Below are 7,727 nucleotides of genomic sequence, written 5' to 3'. Positions count from 1 at the left end.
CACCTCCTCCATTCCTATAAGCAAGAGATCTTTTTTTACACTGGTGCCAAAACCTGGAATTTTGGAGGAGAAACACACTGTCCTGGAGACCTCACTGCAGGCTCAAGAACGTGACACCGAGGATACACAATCTGATGTACTGGAGCGGTTGGTCAGTGGGCTACCTATGTGGTCCACCAGAGGGTGGAGGAGCCTGCTGCTGACCACCAGGAGGCGGAGGAAGCCACTGCCATCCACCAGGAGGTGGAGGAGCCCGCTGCTGACATCCAGGAGGTGGCAGCTGTACCTGCTGCTGAACGCCAGGAGGCGGCAACCAAGGTATGGCTGAGCGAGTCCAGGGCCATCGTCCTGCATTGCTGATGGAGGTGTTCCAGCTGGCTGAGGGCAGGGAGGGTGGCATGGTAGGGAACTGGAGTTTTTTCTCTTTCTTTTTCACTTCTCTCTCTATCTCTCTCCTCTCTCTCTCAGGCTCTCCCGCTCTCTTTCCCTCTCCCCTCTCCCTCCCTTCATCCTACTCATATTCCCAGGAGGCGGGGAACACCAGCCGGTGGAAGGACAGGAGGAGGAGTGTGAGTCAATCCGGTTGGTTCCCTGGCCTGAATTGGGCATTAGGGGTATATAGAGGAGGAGGGCGGGGCTGGGCTGTTAGGATGGAAGCCTGGCGCTGTTACCGCAATCAGCAGGGAGAGGGATAAAGAGGAGCCGGAGATGCCAGTTCAAGATAGAGATGCACATGGAGTTGTGAGTTTTCATCAGTGTTTGTGTTGTCTAATTAAAAGTCTTTGTGATTGTACCCGCCGCCTCCTTTCTTATAAGCAAGAAACCTTTTTGTTACACAGTCATCAGTGTTAAATATTCTCTCAGCCAATCCAAGTTCTCAGAGAGTGCAGAAAACAATTGGGTGGTTAAGGACTGGCTAAAAAAGTGTGGTTCATTTGTGCAGGAGTAAAGGGCAGTATGATATGAGAGTGGGCAGGAGTGGAGATGTCTCTGGCTGCACACGTACACTCTTGTGACAAAAGCTGAGGAGCGGAAATTCTCTCTCTCTCTCTCTCTCTCTCTCTCTCCCCCTCTCCTTCCTATCCTTGACCTCAATGTTAGAGATCCTCCTCATATCTGTCATGCTGCATCTGGCTGACTAAGTTAAAACACAAAGACATCTTCTTTTCCCTAAACCACAGTGTTTATTACTCTACGGATACTGTACATGAACAAATAACCCATCCATACCAGATGCATGGAAATATAACATGATAGTTTCATTAGGCAGTGGGAAATGTATGGTAAGTTTGAGCTTTCACCAAACACCATTTCTTCAGTGAGAAGCGATGACAGATTTTCCAGAGGAGGTTTAATGGTTAAATCCATAATTTTCACCCTGTTATCAGAGGGGGATTCCCAGCAATGCCCAGAAGGAGTATAGTGGAGCCCCTACAGTGGCAAGGGTCCCAGAGTAAGCTTCCTCAACGGGGCTGCAGGCCCATAAGACCAGCTACTGTGTCGGCAACTCACACTCTCAAACATCCACAGCAGCGCTCAAGAAGCGAGTCAGTGCATGTGGAGGCCTGCCAGCTCCATTCACAATGGGTGGAAATGGGAATTTAATACAAACATTCTCACACAGCTACAAACCAAGTCTGCTTCTCACAAAGCCACTCCCAAGTCAATAATTCTTAATTATTTTATTTATGGTTTAATTAATCTTATTCAAACATTTAACAACATCCTGGCAACCACTTACCTACCAGACCCTAGCATTGTGGTGCCAAGTTTTGCACAGGCAAACACCAATCACATTTTCTTTTCAAAATTGTAAAAAAACAAAAAACATACTCTAGTACATTTTTAGTTTTTTGGCAAAAAAAGAATGAATCATTATTGAATTCTGTTGTTGGGCAACTCAAGTTTCAGCGGCACTTCAGCATTGTCTCCTGATCTTAATGGGGAAAAGCAGGCAGGACAAAGCCTTTGAGTCTTTGTCTGCCTGCAAGAGAAAATAATCAGAATTCATCATCACTTTCATAATAAATAGGAGGTATGGCAATTACTGCTAGACTACAGCAGTAATTACTAGTTACTAATTACCTTCTAGTCGCCAGTCTGGGGAGGGTTTATTGTGGTTAATCCCTTTCTTGTACAGTAAGTATTTCTCCCAATGCTGGCTCCATGCACCCACAGAATATGTTGATACAGTCTCCACTACTTTCCTGTGTCGTTTCCTCATCCAAACACGTTCTGCTCTATACAAGCCAATGTTAATACACATGTATACGCATACAGACTCCCAGAAAAACATGCACACATACTCTAGCCATTCTAGACAAGACACAACATCAGCATTAAGTAAAATGGTGCACTTTGCACTTATTGTAATATATACATAAAGTATAACACATAAACTGTATATAAACTAATTTATACAAAATGTAAATAAAATAAATAAGAAAAGAAAAAAAGAAAAGGAGAGAAAAAGAAAAGAGAAAATAATTTGAATAAGCCCAAATTTAATTGATCCATTTTGAGCAACTGTATATCTGTGATCTTGCTGTTGGTTTATTACTTATGTTTGCAAAATAAATATTCATTAGTTTGCAAGTAAATGTAATCCTGTATTGAGCATAGTGTAAACATTTGTGGCTCGCTGTCCTGGACAAAAGGGGCTCGAGCCTCGAGACACGACCTGAGTTTGAATACCCCCCAAAAAACGCCAGAAAATGCTTGCTGGGCCATGCGTGAAGTGGGCAGAGGTGCCACAAAAAGATAGAATGAGCAGGGGCCGCTAGTGGAGGCAGCTTCGCACTAGGGTCTGCTCGAGAGATAGGAAACTGGGAGGTGTGAAATAGGGAGAGATGGAGAATGAAAATAGGCTGAAGCACTGAAGACAGTGGCAGGTGCAGCAGCATAAAACTGAGCTCTGAGATAGCTGAGAAGTGATGGAGGGATCGTTACGCAGGAGGATCACCCCAGGTGGGTCGCCCCAGCTGGAGGCATGAATCCTAGCTGCCCAGACAGACCTTAAGTCTCCATCCGGGCTTGGTTGGTTCGATGGAAAGGCCCGGCAGCCACTCAACGAGTGTTGAAGCGTCCCCCTGAAACCAAATGTGAACGTTTGAAACTAGTCAATCAGGGCTTGATGTGCTTTCCTGATGTGCAGATGTAGTTGAAATATGTGTTGGATGACCAGTGTCCTAGTAAGCATATTCAATGCTCAGGTAGACCTTGGTGGGCTGCTGTAGTTGTGGCACCGATGCAGAAGGAATGACTTGAGTATAGTTTGTCTAGGATGCTGGATTTGAGCAGGATGGCTTTGAGGTGTTTTTGGAACCAAGCTGCTTGATTTTTGTCATCAACAAGAGGGGATCTAGAGGGGTTTTAGTTTGGGATCCTCTGTAATGTAAACTGTGGACTAGCGGTTGGAAGGGCTGGATGGGAGTAGGGAGATTGAAATTCAAAATTGGGTGCCCTCTTTTGGATTGGTCTGTTTGCTTTGTTTGATGAAGTATCTGATTTTGTCATTGTTTAAGATGTGGAGGACTGAAATGGTGGGATTGATTCTTGGGTTGAATTTTGTTGTGGTGGTGAAAGTAGGAAGCCAAAGAAGGCAAGGATGTACAAGGATGGTATTTTATGTTTTTGAGGTTTTTAGAAAAATGTAGCCCTGACAGATTGTTTAGGTAACAAGTTAGTAGATTGATTGTAAGAAGTTGTCTGGTATCAGTTCTGGAGGGTTGGGATTTGTGAATGCCCTTGATGAGGAGTGAGATCTGGAGATGGCTAATTGTGGGGGAATTCTTCCATAAATTAATTTGTGGGAGAAATGGATGCCACTTAGTTACCCTTGAATAGTACCAAGGTGGAATTATTTGGTTTTGTTGAGGTGTGAGGCGAAGGAGTATACGGAGAGGAGAGAACAATTGGGAAATGGCATATTGTAATTTATATGGAAATCTTTTAAGCATTTCCAAGCTGTCCGATATGTTTGTAGGGCTCGGGGGGAGACCTGGGGGACGTGGAGAAGCAGTCTGAGTGGGTGATTTCAAGGAATTTCAGTTGGTGGTGTTTTGGCCTGGTATGTGTTCTGCTTTAATTATAGTTAGCTGATGAGGGATTTGGGACGAAGTTCGCTTGCGAAGGCAGCCTCAGGCAGGGAACGGTTCTGGAGTTGGAGAGATTAAAATGGTAGAAGGGAGGGGGATAAAGTGAAGAGGGGAATGGGTCTGGTGTGGTGTTCTCCAGAGGAGACAGCTTCATGTGCGAATCTGCTCTAGTGGCCCATGGATAGGAAGGGGTAGAGGGATGGATGTTGGCAGAGAGAATAGATTACGTGGAAAAGGCATCTGGAACATAAGTGAGGCAATGTCAAGATACGTGCTTGCATGGGCATTTGTTATATGAATGGGCTGAATCCTTGGGCACTGGTCTGCACAGTGTTCAATGAGAGAGAGCATATGATTTGTGTGAGAATGTTAATGTATATGAAGCTGTGAGCAGCAGGATCCGCAGGAATGGGCCTGCACGGCATATAAGGTTTAGTTGCACAACCTGAAAGACGCTGCAGTTGTGGCACCTGGACAGCACATTTGTGCTGCTTTGAGATGTGTAGAGCCAATAGAAAACATGGTAATGTGGTAAATGTAATGTCTGTGGACACCTGAACATAATTTTTTGCTAGATTAAATGTCGGGAACATATGTGAAACAATGTCAGGAAACATGCTTGCATGTGCATCCGAACAATGTCAATTAAAGTTGGTTTGTCATGAAATTAGAAAGCACCTGAAACTAAGTGCCCAGATGAATACCATAGTCTGTTGTTTATTAACTTAAGCGTGTGGTTTGCAGCTTTGTAGATTGTTTTCTAATGTAATGAAAGTCATTTCAGAACTCTGTATTATTGGTGCAGCATGACTCGTCTTGTTTTGCTGAGGAAGTATCAAGTTTGTGCCTGAGAGTTGGATTTAATAGATACTATAAGAGCACCGTTTGCAGTAGTGTGTTGAATAAAACAACTTGTTTATATTGATGACTTATAATAAATTCTACAGAATTTTTTTTATATTGGAGTATAAAGCAAGGTGCCAAGCTGAATCATTTGGCATTGATTTAAACCTGTTACTTTAAACTTGGGGGAGCATTAATTTATGACAGACTGTTGAACACTTTTAAAATCATGCAGCAATAAAATTGCTGTCTGAAGAAGACTGTCTGTAAATTAAAATTATAGATTTATTTTACCTGCATGAAGCATTTATCCTGGCAGGAGGAGGGGAAGTCATGTTATAGTGTAGAGATGAGTGGAAGTTTGTAGCAACACTTGCTTCGTGTTCTCGGTGATGCGCGCGAGGCAAGCTTGAATGATGAGAGGCGAGACGAGATTGCGGAATGATTATGAATGAATTGGGATCCACCTCTTGCGGAGCTGAATTCGGCTTGTGTCTGGTCAGACAGAGGCTGTGTATAACTGCAGTGAGCTCAGTTGGGTCAGTGCAGGTGCTGTGCGGCCGCAAGCTCGTGCTAATATGTCTGTGTTGGTTTGAAAAAAGTTGTAATTAGAGTATCAGATGATTGAAAGAAATTCGCTGTTGCATGATTCCCCCTCTGTTCTGAATGGAAGTAATCACTCCGAAGGGCACTTTGTAGGGAGAACAATCTTGATATTCATGTTAGAAGATGATGAACAGAATCACTGAATGGATCACGCCCTAAATGAGCTGTGCAGCGAGGTAATGAGGTTGACAGGAATCACCTGGGCGAAAGAACCAGATTGAAACGCTGGCGTTGGAATGATGATAGAACTAAATTGTTAATCTTTTGATTCCCTCACATTCAAATGAAGATGTAATAGAACTCAAGTGGCATGAAACCTGAGCAGCACCCGTTCACGGAGGCAGGTTTATGCGTTGAACCGATCCGGGTGGAAAGTTTAGATAAGAGAACATATGAGCAGTCGTAGAGAGCTTTTTAACATGTATACAGAGTCGAAAAAGACAATTTGCGGAAGCAACTTCACGCTATAAACGGCTTCGGCGAATGGAGCATAGAAAGATAGACATATGTAGTAACGGTCAATACTGCAAAAAACAAATGAGTTGCTGTGGCAGCTTCTGTTGAATAACGAGATTGTTTGTTTGGATGGAAGAGCTGTTCTGGTGAAGGCAAATGCTTTGCAGCGAAGTTGCATCCGATGATCCGAGTCACTAGCATGGGCCTGTTCGTGGGCAGTGGGTGGTGCTGAATGCCAGAAAAATGTATGTCACATGGAGGTAAGCAGCTGTTTATATACTCTTACTCTGGCATTGTGATTAGTCAGATTAAATGACTTGCTTCTCCCAAACCTTGTTAATGAAACTCCATTAGTTGTAAATTTAGAAATATTCAGTCTTTGGATGAACCATAATGTTTATTTTTATTAAACATTTAAAATATGATGAGTAATCTAGGTGTTTCTCTTCTGTGACCAAGTGGGCAGGATGCGGGTGAGACCTCCAAAGGTGACCTGCTATTTGTTTGTGTGCAGTGCAGAGTTCACTGATACCGTGTACAAAGGTGACAGTGCACACAAAAGCAAGAGACATCTACCTCAGACAGCACTTCTAAAAACAGCAACACAGGAATGTGCTGCTCTATATCAGCATTTACAAACATACAGCTAAACTCTACAAAAATAACTTTATTATTTGTGTGCAAAAAAAAACGTAGTTTTTATCTTACCTTGTTCTCAAAGTGGAAAACAGGAAAATCTGAACAATGTATTTATGAGTCAGCTGATTGTGTAAAGTTGTCGGGAAACAGAAAGAAAACATGTATGCGCTCATTTAAAAAACCATCCATCTACAAATAATGAAGTGTGCAAGGCAGTGTAAATGGGTCTGTAGATGTGTGATGGTGGAATTTTCCTCTGCAATTAAGCTAGAGATGACTGAACATAGACACAACATACAGGCAGATATTGTTTCTCGTTTCCTGGCTATAACTGATGTAGTTACTGCATGCCCACAGCACCATGCAGTTTAATTCTTCTGTAGGCTAATACCATCAGCATAACTGTAATCTTTGTTCTTTATGATGGTTTGGTGCATTGAGCAATAGGGAATATTAAAAAAACAATGCCTCAATATTATAGCAAATAATAATTTTCATTGGCTGCCTAAAAGCAGGCGAATCTGAATTATTTTACTTCATGTGAGTTTGAGAGACATGAGTTTGATCATACTGTCATGTATCTTTGGGTACACCAACTTCCTAAATAACATATGGATACATCTCGGGTTGCTTAACTGTAACCCCTGTTCCCTGATAAAACGGAACGAGATGCTGCGCTAATTTAGCGCTTTGGGAACAACTTTAGGTGTGACCAGCTGTGAATATGTGTGCAACACGTCAATGAAATTGACCAGAATTTATAGCCTCTGCTGGTGACATCATTGGATGCACCTGTAGCAGGGCTATAAATAGATGCGTCACAGGTACATCGTCAGGTATTTTGTCTGAAGAGCAGTCCTGGGGCATCCCAGTGCGGCAATGAAGAGCAGCATCTCGTTCCGCTTTTATCAGGGAACAGGGGTTACTGTTAAGTAACCCGAGACATTCCCTGTCAAAAAGCTACACTTTGATGCTGCGCTGATTTAGCGCATTGGGAACGAGAATACCCACGCCGTTGCACTGTGGATGTCCGGACCACTTGCGGTTGTGTTGTGTGCTCACAAGAGCGCGAGAGGTCTCAGACCT

The sequence above is a fragment of the Xyrauchen texanus genome, chromosome 13 (assembly GCF_025860055.1).
Source record: "Xyrauchen texanus isolate HMW12.3.18 chromosome 13, RBS_HiC_50CHRs, whole genome shotgun sequence".
NCBI lineage: Eukaryota > Metazoa > Chordata > Actinopteri > Cypriniformes > Catostomidae > Xyrauchen > Xyrauchen texanus.
The sequence above is the reverse complement of the archived record's forward strand: the minus strand, read 5'-3'. Positions refer to the sequence as shown.